At 43.7% G+C, this 15,691-nt stretch overlaps 1 protein-coding gene across 2 annotated transcripts in view; it reads left to right on the top strand.

The window, feature by feature from the left end:
* Positions 1 to 1,264: 1,264 nt before the first annotated feature.
* Positions 1,265 to 15,691, top strand: part of LOC123927169 (ral guanine nucleotide dissociation stimulator-like) — a 49,459-nt gene continuing 35,032 nt past the window's right edge. For both annotated transcript variants that reach the window (XR_006815359.1, XR_006815360.1), the window contains exon 1: positions 1,265 to 1,477. The gene's annotated coding sequence lies outside the window, so the exon portion shown is untranslated. The remainder of the gene's footprint in view (positions 1,478 to 15,691) is intronic.

Genomic DNA, 15,691 nt, shown 5'->3' on the forward strand with positions numbered 1-15,691 from the left:
CCTTTTTCTAAGGAATGGTCACAATCCCATGTTCCTTGGATTCGGATATGGACATTTCTATCATCCAGGCGTGCAAACACATTTATTCTAGTTGTTAGTGCCTTTCTATTTTTTGAGTTGTCAAAGTAGAACTAGCTCTTCTTCCATTTTCTGCAATAAACTTTTAGCGAGTTCTTCTGGAGGTCAAATATTATGCTAATTTTGAGAATACAAAGCCATGTCACATCTCTTGGGTTTCTTCCCAAGTTACATGTTCTCTTGAAAGAGAAAAATGGTGCTCCAAGTGGATGGAAAGCCCATGATTTTAAAGAGCCAGCTTAAGTACTCGCTCAAATGTCCACATTTGGAGCATCAAAGGATTGAGAGGCCAGTAAATAATCCTACAGATCTCTTGTAAGAAATCTCCAGGCCATTTTCCATTTCAAAGTTTTGCTCCAGGTCTCAGGCACCTAATCTGAAAAAGCATACCAGCCCGAGAGGTCCCTCAGGTTCTATTTTTGGTTCTGCTACTGGATTGCTGTGGGACCTTGCACAACACAGGGAAGGTGGGTGCACTTCCTACAAAGCAAGAGACAAGAGCCTGAGGAGCCCTCTGAGCAAGGCTACCTCATACCCCAGTGAAGCTGGATCCCAGGAACCAAGTGTACCCGCTGGACTCCTCACGCAGAGTCTAGGGATGCTCTTCCTGCTGCCAAAGCCATTGATGTTCATGTGAAGCTGGAGCTCTGATTTTAGTTTGGTCAAAGGGATTCGGACTCCCTCCTTTGTGTGAATCTAGAAGTCAAAAGGAAAAATAGTTTGCATTTTAAAGCCTTGACTTTTTCTTACTGAGATGTTCTTGTGGTTGACGTTGCACCAGAGGAAAATGGGCTGGTGGCCCAGAGCAAGGAGTGAAGGGTTGGGAGCTCTGGGCCTCTTCCTGGAGGGGGCAGGCGGGTGCTGTCCAGCAGCTTGGGGACTCTGGAAAGGTAAGTCCCCGCACCTCGCCCCCGAAGAACTGCATTTCCCGAGAGGCCTTGCCGCCAACAGCCGAGGGGAGGAGCAAGAAGGAGCTCAGAGCCAGCCCGCGAACTAGCGCCCTCCGTTGGCAGGTCCAAGTGGACTGCGCTCGCTTGGTGTTGGAAGGGCTGACTGGCATCTTCCGCAGTGCCGGGGCGATTCCGCGTGGACACCGCCTTTTTGCGCCAGCTTTCTTAGTACCCGCCCGGCCCCTCCTCCCTAAAGCTGCGGCTGCTGCGGCGGCGCGGTGGCCATGGCTGCTGCTGGCGGTTGGCGGGGGGTCCGCGTGACAGGGAACCCGGATACTATGCGGTTATTCTCAGGGCGCAGGCGCCCCTGCCCCGCCAGTGGGCGGTTTCGCGCAGCGGCGGGGTGTTCTCTGGAAGGAGCTACGGGGTTGCGAAGAAGTCCACACAGAAGGTGGTGGACCCCGAGAAGGACGGGCTGACGCGCCTGAAGTACCTGTGGGCGCTGCTGGGTGAGGCCCGCCCTGGGACCCCGGGTTTGAGGGTTCCTGCCCTGACGTGGGCCGGGGGAGAGTGGGGGCTGGGTTGCCCATGGCATTGGGGCGGGGGGGGGGGGGGGCTGTGAGACCTTCATTTCCCGGGCCCAGCATTGTTCCCGACAGCGGGCAGTCTGGACCTCGGACTCTGCCCTTTTGCCCAGAGCTTAACCTCACCCCAGATTTGAGCCCGGTCACCTCAAGGCTGGCGGAGCCGCCACTTTCCCCTCCCTGGCAAATCCTGCACTGCAGGTGCTGCACAGACACACGCGCGCGCACATGCGCAGACACACGCGCACGCACACAATATAAACTGACACTTCCCTCTCTCGTTTTTTAAATTTTATTTCTGATTCTGACATCCGAAGTAGACTGAGTCTCCAAGTGTTCCCAGCCCAGACTTAACTGAACTGTCCTCTCTCCTGTGAGCTCCCTCACCTTGAATTTTATTTTTACTTTTGAGTCGGAGTCTTCAGAGAGACGGAGCCTCCCAGCCCTCCCAGGATAAATTTAATTGAGCTGTCATCTATCTTCCCGCGCTCCTCTTTTATTTTTATTTTGGGTCTGGCCGCTTGGGCTTCCTTGTGTGGTTGGTGTGAAGGGGGCTCCTCCTGTTTGTGGAGGGAGGGGTGGCTTTCCTGGGTTCAAGGAGGCTGCTGCTGCTTTCTTGCCAGGATGACAGTGAGAGTTCTTTGCTGCCTTTCGTTTTTATGGGCTGCTGGGTGGCGGTTCTGTGGAGCCCAGCGGGCCTGCAGGGACCTGGGATGAAGCTTATCCTAGTGGCTGTGAAGTGTCCCCAAGACTTCCTGTCCCCTGCTGCATGTGATCTCTAGCTGCTTTGCTAGGCTATGTTCTGTTTTCCATTTTCTTCCCTACTTAGTCTTAACTTTTGTTTAGGACCAAACACTTGTGCTACCTGTGCTGTCCCTAGTGTTTCTGGAGGCTGAGAAAAGGACACTTTGTTTCCTCTGGATGTCTTTTTTATTCATAAAATGAGGTAAAAAACACACTTGAGGAAATACGACATAAAAGAATTCATTTTATATGTGAGAATTTTAAATAAAGATCTTGTTCATGAGATTAAAAGTTGCTAATTATTTCTATTTATATCCCGTGAAGTACCTCTGAGGAAACACACACACACACACACACACACACACACGCACACACACACACCTGTTCCCAAGTAATGTTATTTACAATCTCAGATTCCTTGAGGTTTACACTATCTCGTCCAGTTTGGAATGAATGTAAATTAATTACTTACTGTTACGAGAGATTGGTTTTCTAGAGTTGTGAAAGTGAAGTGTGGTGTCCTTGGTAAACTGACTTGTCTCCTCCCTGTAGTAAAATCTCATGCTCACACAGGTTGCGTTGTGCAGAGTTCTTCTAGTGAGTGATAAATACTACTGCAGGGACACTTGATAAAGGAACAGATTTGATACTCTGGGACTATTTCTGTGGTAGAGCATTTGAACTTTTGTTCTGTCCAAGTCTGCAGGATTATGTTGGCTCCATTTTGTAAAGGTGGAATCGATTAAACCTAGATGAGTTTGGTTTCTTAGAGATGCACAGTACATTGTTACCATTCTGAGAAAGTAGTTCATTTTCAAGACTGTGTACTTGTGGTTTCACTTTAAGGTGAAGTATCTTATTTTGAGGAACTTTCTTTTTTCATTTCATTGAGCTCATGATGACCTCAGTTTTGTAACACAGGCAGGTCTTTTGATATGAGGCTGTTTTTTTGTGGATGCATTTGTTTGCAGAATGACCCAGTGTCCTTTCTGGCTGCAGTCTTACCCATAGGGACTACATTTTTGCAAATGTGTCTGAAGACTTCTAGTGATAATGTCTCACATAAACTCTGGCCAACAACTGTGGTTTAAATATGTTAAAGAAATACAGTACATTCATGGACTAGTCCTAGCACATCATATGCCCTATTTGTTTGCTACTTAAAGAAAAAGTGTACTTAGAAAAAAAAATGGCCTCTTGACCTGAAAGACAAGAATTAGCCAAGAGCAAGAAAACTATTTGAAGGAAATGAATGGACCTCATTGCTATATTTTTATTTGCATATTTCTTGTAATACTCTTGATTTTCACATATTTTGTCCTCAAGCAATAATAAAGATGTTCTTTTTTACAAAGATGATACTACTGACCTGGATTTCCAGTCATTGACAGCATCACTTTGGCTGGTTACTTAGCCTGTCTTTGAACCTCAGTATCTTTACACTGTCAGATGGGTATGGTCGTGTCTACTTTGTAAAATTTGTTGTGAGTATAAGGTATAAATGACTTCAGCTTGCAGCAGTCATGTAATAGTTCCCTCTCCTATTACTGGCCCTCCATCATGAACAGGCTAGAAAAAGTACTTTGTTAGGTACTTTCCCACACCACCCTTGGTATTTGGATAATTGCTGTAAATTTGTTCTCTCTTTCTAAAAATTAGTCTGTGTCAAAGACAACACAACTGCGAGATACCCAACGAACTGTGTAAAGTAGAGTAGTTTTCATTCCAGTTAGAACTTGCTTAGCTACTTTAATCTGACTGTGTATTGTAGATAGGCCTGATATCACTAACCTTATTTTACAAGGGTGGAGACTGAGGACCAGATAGACCTTACAAGGAGCCAAGCCATGGACCTATATGCACATGCCCTATATGCATTGTGTTAATTACAGGTAGACCAAAGAGCCATTAGGTCCCCTGACTTCCAGTTCTCCCTTCATTGTTGAAATCATCAATGGGAGAGTAAATGAGTCAACAAAGCAAAACAGAAACCAAAAAAATTCTGTGTATTGCTATCTTATTCCAGGAAAATTGCCATGATTAATTAAGGTTGAGTCCCTACTACAAATCCCCATCTATAAATGGTATTGATGTAGCAAGAAGAATGATATACCAAGAAGCATATACTATGGTATGTAATTAGATAGTGGCTTCTATGTTGGACTCCATTTTAGGATTCCAGATGATCAGAAAAGATCATGAAGAGTGGCACAAACAGAAGGGCCTTTTGAGGAAGTTTTTCCTCATGCTGGTCCCTGAAGGGTGGCTAGACTACAGAGCCTCATGTTTAACTTCAATTTTTTTAGTAGCTACATTTAAGAAAGTAAGAAGAAAGAGGTGACATTAATTTTAATAATGCATTTTATTGAATCCCACAGCTCTAGTCTGTATTACATCAACAAGTAACCAATATAAAATATTACTATTTTTTCCATTGTATATTTTTTCCTGTTTTGTCAAAGATTATTTGACCATAGAGTTGAGGGTCCATATATCGGCTCTCCACTCTGTTCTACTGGTCAATGTGTCTGTTTTTATGCCAGTACCACGCTGTCTTGGTGATCACAGCTTTGTAGTAAAGCTTGAAAACGGGTAACGTGATGCCGCCAGTTTTGTTTTTGTTTTTCAACATTTCCTTAGCAATTCGGGGTCTCTTCTGATTCCATACAACTCTATGGTCAAATAATCTTTGACAAAACAGGAAAAAATATACAATGGAAAAAAGACAGTCTCTTCAATAAATGGTGCTGGGAAAACGGGACAGCGATATGTAGAAGAATGAAACTCGACCATTCTCTTACCGTACACAAAGATAAACTCAAAATGGTTAAAACACCTCAACATGAGACAGGAATCCATCAGAATCCTAGAGGAGAACATAGGCAGTAACCTCTTCGATATCAGCCACAGCAACTTCTTTCAAGATATGTCTCCAAAGGCCAAGGAAACAAAAGCGAAAATGAACTTTTGGGACTTCATCAAGATCAAAAGCTTCTGCACAGCAAAGGAAACAGTCAACAAAACAAAGAGGCAACCCACAGAATGGGAGAAGATATTTGCAAATGACAGTACAGACAAAAGGTTGATATCCAGGATCTATAAAGAACAACTCAAACTCAACACACACAAAACAGATAATCATATCAAAAAATGGGCAGAAGATATGAACAGATACTTCTCCAATGAAGACATACAAATGGCTATCAGACACATGAAAAAATGTTCATCATCACTAGCCATCAGGGAGATTCAAATTAAAACTATATTGAGATACCACCTGACACCAGTTAGAATGGCCAAAATTAGCAAGACGGGAAACAACGTGTGTTGGAGAGGTTGTGGAGAAAGTGGAACCCTCTTACACTGTTGGTGGGAATGCAAGTTGGTACAGCCACTTTGGAGAACAGTGTGGAGATTCCTCAAGAAATTAAGAATAGAGCTTCCCTATGACCCTGCACTTGCACTGCTGGGTATTTACCCCAAAGATACAGATGTAGTGAAAAGAAGAGCCACCTGTACCCCAATGTTTATTGCAGCAATGGGCACGGTCGCCAAACTATGGAAAGAACCAAGATGCCCTTCAACGGATGAATGGATAAGGAAGATGTGGTCCATGTACACAATGGAGTATTATGCCTCCATCAGAAAGGATGAATACCCAACTTTTGTAGCAACATGGACGGGACTGGAAGAGATTATGCTGAGCGAAATAAGTCAAGCAGAGAGAGTCAAGTATCATATGGTCTCACTTATTTGTGGAGCATAACGAAGAACACGGTGAACATGTGGAGATGGAGAGAAGAGGGAGTTGAGGGAAACTGGAAGGGGAGATGAACCATGAGAGACTATGGACTCTGAAAAACAACCAGAGGGTTTTGAAGGGGCGGAGGTGGGGGGTGGGAGGTTGAGGAACCAGGTGGTGGGTAATAGGGAGGGCATGTACTGCATGGAGCACTTGGTGTGGTGCAAAAACAATGAACACTGTTACGCTGAAAATAAACAAAAAATAATTACTATTTTTTGCGCTCTGTTTTTCATATCAGTTCTTCAAAATCCAGTGTGTGTTAGATACGTCTAGCACGTCTCATTTTACCTTAGCTGCATTTTAAGAGCTCAGTAGCTGTATGGGGCTAGTGGCTGTATAGGGCACAGAGCAAGGTTAGCATTTGGGAAGCACAGCAGGAAGGCAGTTTCAAGCAAGGGGAGATGGAAGCTGGTAGTGGAAATACACATGGCAATGATGTAGAAAGGTGAGGTACACCAGCCTGCTCCTTCCTCCTATCCAGTAAGGGAGTCCCAGGGTAACACTGGTCATGAGAAAGAGTGGTAGAATTCTTGCCCTGAGAGTGTTCACAGTGTCAGATGTGTGACTAGAGTGCTATGTAGGCCAAGGGTAGGGACAGGACTATGAGTTGGACTGGGGGATCTTGGTAGGGGGAGAGGAGTGGTGGCCTGACAGGCAGAAGCTGAGGCAGTTTGGGGGTCAGATCACAAAAGGTCTTGTTTGTCTGAGTTGGAAGCTCCTATCTTACCTATTGCAGGTGAGAAGCCCTCTTGAAGAACTCTTAGTAGGTCAAATGATAAGAATTTGAGAGCTGCCTGCCTTTCTGCAGGGCCAGGAAAATGGATTGGGGGTGGGTGGTGATGGGAGGGGTGACACTGTTTGTAGAGAAAGAAGAGACAAATGACAAGGGTCTGAAATAAGATACTCGGTGAATGGAGAAGAGGGGTGGGATTTCAAAGGGCCAAGGCAGTGGGAACTAGTGATTGTCTCAGTGAAGTAATGAAACAAGTTTGTTGAAGCCAGGTGAGGAGTGATCAGCCTGAAGCAGAAGAGATCTGGGAGAAGAGGTCTCAGTCAAGGCAAATCGAGTGACATTGGGGCTTGGTCCCTTTATTTGGAAGCAGAGTGGAGAGGAGTCTCTCCCAAATGCTCTCTATATATTGATGGAGTAAAATGGACCGTTTTAGTCTATTTCCTTTTAAGCATTTGTTACTTTAGGTAGGGAAAAGTTCACCTACAACTTTTTAAAAAGACTTTATTTATTTATTTGACAGACAGAGATCACAAGTAGGCAGAGAGGCAGGCTCCCTGCTGAGCAGAGTGCCCAATAATGGGCTCAATCTCAGGACCCTGGGATCATGACCTGAACCGAAGGCAGAGGCTTTAACCCACTGAGCCACACAGGAGCCCCTCACTTATAATTTTATATGTTGCCATTTAAACTTATTTTATTATTTGCGTTTTGCTCTCATTTTTTTCCCTCTCATTTTAATTAACTACAAACATTTGTTGAAACTATGTGCTGTAAGTTAACTTATCATTTCCTGGATGGCTGAATTGTTTCCTTCCTTTCTCTTTCTTTTTTTCTCTGATCTAAATAATCCTGCTCTAAGCATCTTGGGAAGCAGCTTTGTCTCCAATTTGTGTCATTTCCTTAGGACAGATTCCACTGAAGTCAAATTGCTGGATTTGAATGTTTATGACTCAGTTGACTGCTCTCATTTCCTAAATGTTGCTCCCAGTGAGATTGCTAGCAGCAAGGATTGAGACTACCATGTGCACTGTAGTCTGACTAGCAATAAGCACATTGGTGTAATTTGATCTTTGGAGGTAGGCGTCTTGGAGAATGGGAGTGTTGGGAGGAGGGCCAGAGGAGTTAGGAGGAGATCCTGGCTAATGATAGGGGAAGATGAATTGGTGTTGGGGCATTGGTTTTGAGAGAAGGGCAAGATCCAAGTGGAAATGTCTAGGAGGGTGTTGGATGGGGGGTCTGGAAGGTAATAGTAGGGTAGAAAGCTATGGTATGGTTGTTTATTTTCATCCTGGTTCCATCACATCTTCCCACAACCTCTGATGCAGGCAGTGTTCTACCCTCCACTGAGAGGGTGCAGAAACTGAGGCTCAGAGAGCTTAACTGCTTGTCTGTCCGCACCCAGTCAGTAAGCAGCAGAGCTGGGATTCCTGATTCTACAGGCCGTGTTGTACCTCTGCTAGTTATCTGACCCAAAATCCTACTTATATATCAGAAAATATATTTACCCACCACAGTGAATGTTGACATAGAAACAAAAGCCCTAGGGTTTTTCGGTGTCTCCCAAAAATATTGCTTTGACTTGTGCTGCTCTCTTTCTGGTCCGTTTTACTAGATTCTTATAGGGAGACTTGAGGCTATATTTGATTTCAGGATGGCAAAAGGTAAAAAGACTCCCTTTGTGTTTTCCTGTTCATTGGCCTCTCTGGGCCTTGGGCAGGCTGAGCAGGTGGTAAAATATTTGCATGGATGTTAGTTCCAAAGGACATTCTACAACCAGAGCAAAGCCTGGTTGTAATTTCAGGCTTTTCAGGCTGTCTTTCTTTGGTCTCTCTCATTTAACCTTGTTTGAAGCAAAGTCACCTTGCCATAATGCTCACTTTCCTAATTTTTCATCAGTTACCAACATTTTTTATTTGTAACCTCAGGAATGTGAGATGAACTTTGGACACAGATGTGTGTATCAGAAATACACTACTCCCTGCCTCTAAGGGCTCTGGATGTCTGGACTTCTGATGAGAGAAATGTGAACCTAGAATAAAAGTCCGATGGAGCTCAGATGTTTTGTTTGGGACAACTGAAAAGACTGACTTCCTCCTTTTATTCTGAGAAGAGAGTTAGTTGATAGGTCCAGAATATTTTGATGTAAACTTTTATAACTTGTATTTTGATTTTGTTTGTGTTTTACTTGTAATTGGGCATGAATCATTTTAGTAGCTGTTTAGAATACTGACCTTTCTACAGATAAAAATGTAGAGAATTGTTTATATTTTAAAAATTGACTTTCAAAATAGCAAATGATTCCATTTAAATTTTAACTTTTTTAAAAGGAGGAATATGTTATTGTACTGTAAAATTAATAATATATAAAAGTAGTAGACAACTCTGCTCTCTTCAGATTTTTAAAAAATTCAGTTCCATACACATTTTTTCAAGAGTGTATGAGTGTGTGTGTGTGTGTTGTGTGTGTGTGTGTGTGTGTGTGTGTGTGTCTATATCTGTCTGTCTGTCTGCTCAGGAGGGCTGGGTATTCAGATATTAATGGGGCAGATCCCAGGACCTATGCCTCTTGGAGAGGTTGCCAGTGCTTCCTGAGGGAGATGCAGTCTGAGGTGGATTTGGAGTGAAGAATATGGGGTTTCCCTAAGGAACAGGTTGGGGATGAGGGGATTGCAGAGAGAGGAAATTGTGTGAAGTTAATGGTATGGCCACCATGGAGTTAAGTGTCCAGTGGCTTTTATCCTGTGGTGTGGTAGTTGTTGGGAACCAGGAAGACCTAAGTAGAGGGCAGGGGCCATATCTGGTTTTGCCCCCTTGATGATTGACCGAAGAGTCTCAGACTCTCTGAGATTTGAAACATGAGTGCCAGGGGAGTGTGAGCTCTCCATCTTCTGGATTGCAAACCCCAAAGGTATAGTGTGGGCTGCCAGTATTCATCGTTCCCCAGTGTGGAGGGAACCTACCTCAGATGGAATCCATAATGAGAGGGAAGTGGGGCAGAGGGATGGAGGGTGAGAGGAGTGCAGTGGACCCTTTGTGAGCTGAGAGGCCCAGCTGTGTCTGTGCCATCTCCATGTCTGAGTTTCTTGGTTGCAGGTGCCAGTAACACCTTGTTTTTGCTTCAGCTAGCTTGAGTCATAGTTCTGGGTCTTGAAATGGAAAGAATACAGATAAATATGCCAGAAGGAGAGGGAGGAAATCCCAGGTCAAGGATGGGCGGGGGTGGGTGTGTGGGTATGTGTGGTCATGCTTTTTCCACTTTTCAAGAGCTGAGCCAATTTGAGTTTATATATGTGTAGAAGAAGTAACTAATGAAAGACCAAAATTGAAGAAGCATTGCAGAGAAGGGGAATACAAATGGAGAAGGGTGGGGCCTTCAGTGCGATGAAGGGTGTGGGACAGGAGATCAGGCTTGACAAGAGGGACATCACTTCCTCTAAGGCCACTTGGAGGAACTAAGAATGGAGTCCTAGATGTAGAGGGAGCTCTCTTGCCCTGGCTTGTGTTTTCTCTGTGAAGGTAAGAGGTAGACCCAGCCACTGACCCAGTTTTCTTGCTCGTGTAGTGATAGGAACTGAGGGTGTCTTGTTACCTGTCCTGTGCCTTAAAGCAAAGGAAATACTGTAATCAGTAAGTCTTGTTATTGTTATTCTTTGGGGGAGCACTCTCATAAATGCATTTAACTTATGCATTCAATACTTGGCCAGAAGCCAGGAAATGTATATATATGTAAAACGAGAACAGCTAAGGAGTGCACATATTGTCTGGCCTTCCAGTTGGTGACTGTGTGTCCCAGAGTGACAGTGGGTGGGCCCAGGGAAGTGCTGTGTTCTCAATGGTCTTCTTTCCTTCATGCCTCTCATCTGTGGGACCATCTGTCCTGCTGGGCATGGCTCTAGTGGTTAGGGGTAATTTCTTTTTAAAGACTTTATTTATTTATTTGACAGATAGAGATCACAAGTATGCAGAGAGGCAAGCAGAGAGATTGGAGGAAGCAGGCTCCCTGCCAAGCAGAGAGCCCAATGTGGGATTTGATCCCAGGACCCTGAGATCATGACCTGAGCCGAAGGCAGGGGCTTAACCCACTGAGCCACTCAGGTGCCTTGGGGTAATTTTGATCTTCTTCATTTTTGCCTTGAATGCCACTTCACCTCACATAAGATGTCTTGGGATTATACATATTCGTGTGGCACCTTGCTCTTTTGCAGTCTGTTTTCTTATATTCTTATTGGATCAATATGCTGCCTGAAGCTCCCAGTTCAGAAAGGACTTACCTTTTAGATTCTTAGTCAAACTTTGTTTCTGACTTAGTTCTGAATGTTCATTTCAAGTTTTTAACTGTGATTTTTATAAAAGAGATATTTCATAACCATTTTTATGTCTTTTGTATTGCTTTAGAAACTAAACCCACATCTGAAAGGTATTTTATTTTTTTTATTTTTTTTAAAGATTTTATTTATTTATTTGACAGAGAGAGATCACAAGTAGGCAGAGAGGCAGGAAGAGAGAGTGAGAGGGAAGCAGGCTCCCTGCCAAGCAGAGAGCCCGATGCGGGACTCGATCCCAGGACCCTGAGATCATGACCTGAGCCGAAGGCAGCAGCTTAAACCACTGAGCCACTCAGGTGCCTTGGGGTAATTTTGATCTTCTTCATTTTTGCCTTGAATGCCACTTCACCTCACATTAGATGTCTTGGGATTATACATATTCGTGTGGCACCTTGCTCTTTTGCAGTCTGTTTTCTTATATTCTTATTGGATCAATATGCTGCCTGAAGCTCCCAGTTCAGAAAGGACTTACCTTTTAGATTCTTAGTCAAACTTTGTTTCTGACTTAGTTCTGAATGTTCATTTCAAGTTTTTAACTGTGATTTTTATAAAAGAGATATTTCATAACCATTTTTATGTCTTTTGTATTGCTTTAGAAACTGAACCCACATCTGAAAGGTATTTTAAAAGTAGTTGTAATTTGTAACAGTAAATATTTCATTTCACTATTGCAACTGTGCTTTAGCCAAAAAATAAGGAGCCCTATGATATTGTCTTGCATTTGATTTTAAGTGATGGCACATATTCACTGAACGTCAACCAGGGTTTCAAGGACACATAGGTACTAGTGACACTGCCTGTGCCCCACTGTGGGACCATGAGCATGTGTCACTCAGGCCTCTGCTGTGGGGATCATGACTGACTGATGGCTCCAGCTGCTGCCCTCTGGATTCTCCACCACTTCTTAGCCAAAGCTGAGCTTCTCTTGGGCTACTTGCAGTTACTGAGCAAGTGGGGATACTACTGTGGTCCACTCATGCAAGATCCAGATGCCCCTGAAGGGTGACTCTGGCTTGAGGACTCCCCATGGGTTGGTCAGGACACTCTTAGGACTGAGTTGGGAGTCTGAGATCCTTCCTTCCAATCCTTCTTCCTTCCATGTCCCCTTCACAGGGGGTCAGACCTGCATTGGGGTTCAGCCTCTGCCTGCCTTCTCAGGTCTCTCCACTTTCCCCTTCACAGCCAGTTCCCCCAATAAATCTCCTACACATGTAATGCTGTCTTGGTGTCTCCTTCTCAAGGAGCCCAAACTGACACACCGTCCCTTTCCCCAGAGGTGTTGTCCATCCTACCATCGAAAACCCTTTCAGGAGACAGCACGAGGACACTACATTTTCCACATAAACTTTCTTAATCCCCCTGCCCTGAGATGATATTTCCTCAGAATTCCCATGGCATTTTGAACTTTGCATTTGGCATTTATGGCCTTTGGCTTTGTATCTGCTAGATCTCTCCTCCTAGATGATAAGTACACTGAGAACTTGAAGAGCTTCTTGTTCATCTTGATTCGTTTTGGTAACAGACTTCTTTATTTGTAATCATAATAATTAGCATTTAATCAGCACTTTCCATGTGCCCAACACTGCCAGAAATACTTTTACGTGAATTAACTCAGATAATCCTCCAAATGGATTAGGTAATATTCTCCTCATTTTACGGATGAGATCCAGAGAGGTTAAGAATCTTGTCCAGGGTGACATAGCTGGTAAGTGACAGAGGCAGAGTTTGAATCGAGGCAGCTGGCTCCATGGTCCTGTTGTTCATTTAGCAGCTATTTTTTATTCCGACAGAATATGTTCCAGGTGCTATACCCAGTGTTGGGGTTGCCAGAGCTTGCAATCCAAGTCTAGAAGTAACAACTATTTAAACAAACCCTAAAATGTGATTTCCAAATAGGCAGGTGTAAGTCTCTGGGAGAGTAACAGCTACCTGATATTTTGAAAAATTTCTAAAAGCTTTCCAGCCCCAGTGATTGTTTTTGTGAGCCATTGTTAAAGTAGTGGTTTGAGAAATGAGTGAATTGCTTCCATAAAGCAACCTTAAAACAATTTCTCTTCTGTTCTTTGCACTCATTTTGACACTAGTAGAACAAATTATAACAAATTATAATGGAATCATATTGAAACACTCTTCAATTTAAACTATGTACAAACAGACTTGGAAATTTTGTCATCCTTTGCACATCAGCAGCAGTTTCTGTGCCATTTGTAGCCACAGTTGAATAGGCATTTAGATCAGTGAGAGGTTTGTGAGGTTTGTAATTCAAAACACGAAGTCCAAATGCACCAGGTAAATGCAGCAGTCATAAATAAAGGGTATGGGCTAACGCACACATGGTTGACAATAAGTCTTAAATCCATTGTTGAGCTGATGTGACTTTTGAATACAGTTATTCTAATGCTTGCAGACTTCTTTGAAGGTTGACTCTGGATTTGGAATATTGGGATTTCTGAGATGTTTCAGTGGTTTATGGAGACAAAGGGATGGAGTATTTGAAGTTGGAAATATTCTGTACATGGCCATGGCTTCTTGCCTTGGGTATCCACACTCCAGATATTTGAAATCATAGGGTTTATGTTTGAACTACAATAATTTTCTCTCATAAAGGGACACAAGTGGTGTGATGTAGTCACAGTTCCTAGTCATCAAATTCCAAATTCCAAAGACTGGCACTGTTGCAAGGGATAGTTTGAAATGGCCAGGTTACAGGTCACAAAACTCTCTTTCAGGGACTTTCAGGGACCAAGATATGTGAAAAAAGGCACCTCCATGTTGGCAGTACAGAGGGGAGCAAAAAATAAATCAACCCACAGGACATACCCTATCTGCCACTGACTCATATCCTCACCATAGTAAGACTTACATGCTTTCAGCTCCATAAAGGCATATTATCTTTTGTGTTTCAATACCTAGGTGTCTTGTGAAAGGACACAATTCCACTTCCAAATGCACGTGTAGATGAAGGAAAGAATTTTGTTCATTACTTCACCCAGTCTCATGCATCCTGTAAGGAAGAGTCTTGGTTTGAGATGGGCACTCTGGCCTCTCTTTATTTGCTAAATAAGATAAAAAAATATTTACCAATATTAGGCGTTTCTCTCTGAGAGTGAGTTTCTGGCACAATGTCTGTTTTCAATCAGGGATATACAGGGATTTACAAATTCCAAAATCTCCACAGATCAGTCAATGATGTGGTAAACAGTTTCTCAGCTAGGCAGATGGAGGCGCTTCTCTAGTGCCAGCAGCTGAGGGGATGAAGGATCTGGATGGCAGCACCTGCGCTAGGGGAATTATTGAAAATTGCACCACTATAAACAAAAGATACTCAACCAAGCTCAGGACTGATGATTCTTCTTTCTACAGATACCTAACCTGATTTGCCTGCAAAAACACTCATGTTATTAAAAACAAAACCAGCAGAGGTCACGTGAATTTTTGGTGGCTAAACGCTGAGGTCTTCTCTGGCTTTGCTCTGCCTCTGACCCATCCCATTCATGACCAATTCTATCATAGGGCATCTCGTTCATAAGTAATAGGAGCCCAAGTGATGGCATCCTTTAGCTTCCTGTACTCCAACAACTTCTCCATTAAGCCATTGCAAATTATCATACCACCTGAGTGATATTGAGGTGCTTGCCATATTAAGGTAGCTCTCTATAAATCCTCTGATCCCCCTTCCAACCAGAGGGCTGCCCCTAGGCCCTGCCTGTATGGAAGTTTTGAATCAGTCGCTGCTGAGAGGATTAAGTTTATCCTAAACTGACAGAAGAATCTTCCTTTTACATCACTGCATAACTGGTGAGTGAAGGTACCCAAGAAACAGTCACTAGCCAGACATCTGGGCAGCAGTGAGTCTGTTTATCTTGGGAAACCCAAAGAGAGCCAACCAGCTCTGAGACATTTATGATGGCAAGTGTAAGAGCTATTGTGTGGAATATAAGTGAGAACATTGCCTGATCCTGAGAAGGCACCTAGAGTAAAGGTTTGCTTCCTGCCAGGGGTGGGCAGGAAGTTGGGCAATGACTCGGTCCAGCCACAGAGGCCTCCTGCCTTAGCATCCAGAGGGAGGGCCAAATGTGGTTAATGTGGGGGACATGGAATGGATTCTTTCCCAACCCTGCCTTTGGTCAGTGGCAACAGAGGAAACTTTCATCTTACCTGCAGTGCACTCTGTGGAGAACAATTGGAATAAAGAACCCAGGGAGAAACTGAAACAAATATGGTGGTATCTGATCATTTGGTAAATCCTAACTGGACATTGATCTGACCCACCATCCATGCAAGGCATGGAGGATACAGCTATTATTGGAAACAGTTCCTGACTCTAGGGGGCTTCTATGGGGCCAGAGAAGAGAGGCAGCTGAACAGTGTGGCCAATCAAGATGAGCAAATGTTGAGTGGGAAATCTTAGTGGGATCCCTGAAGAAGACATTGTGTGCCACATCTCCTCAGCTCACCTTGTGCTCACCTGCAGCTTGTGGGCAGTTTATGTGCACCCTTACAGCTTCCTACCTACCTCCAGTACCTGTTTG

The sequence above is a fragment of the Meles meles genome, chromosome 16 (assembly GCF_922984935.1).
Source record: "Meles meles chromosome 16, mMelMel3.1 paternal haplotype, whole genome shotgun sequence".
NCBI lineage: Eukaryota > Metazoa > Chordata > Mammalia > Carnivora > Mustelidae > Meles > Meles meles.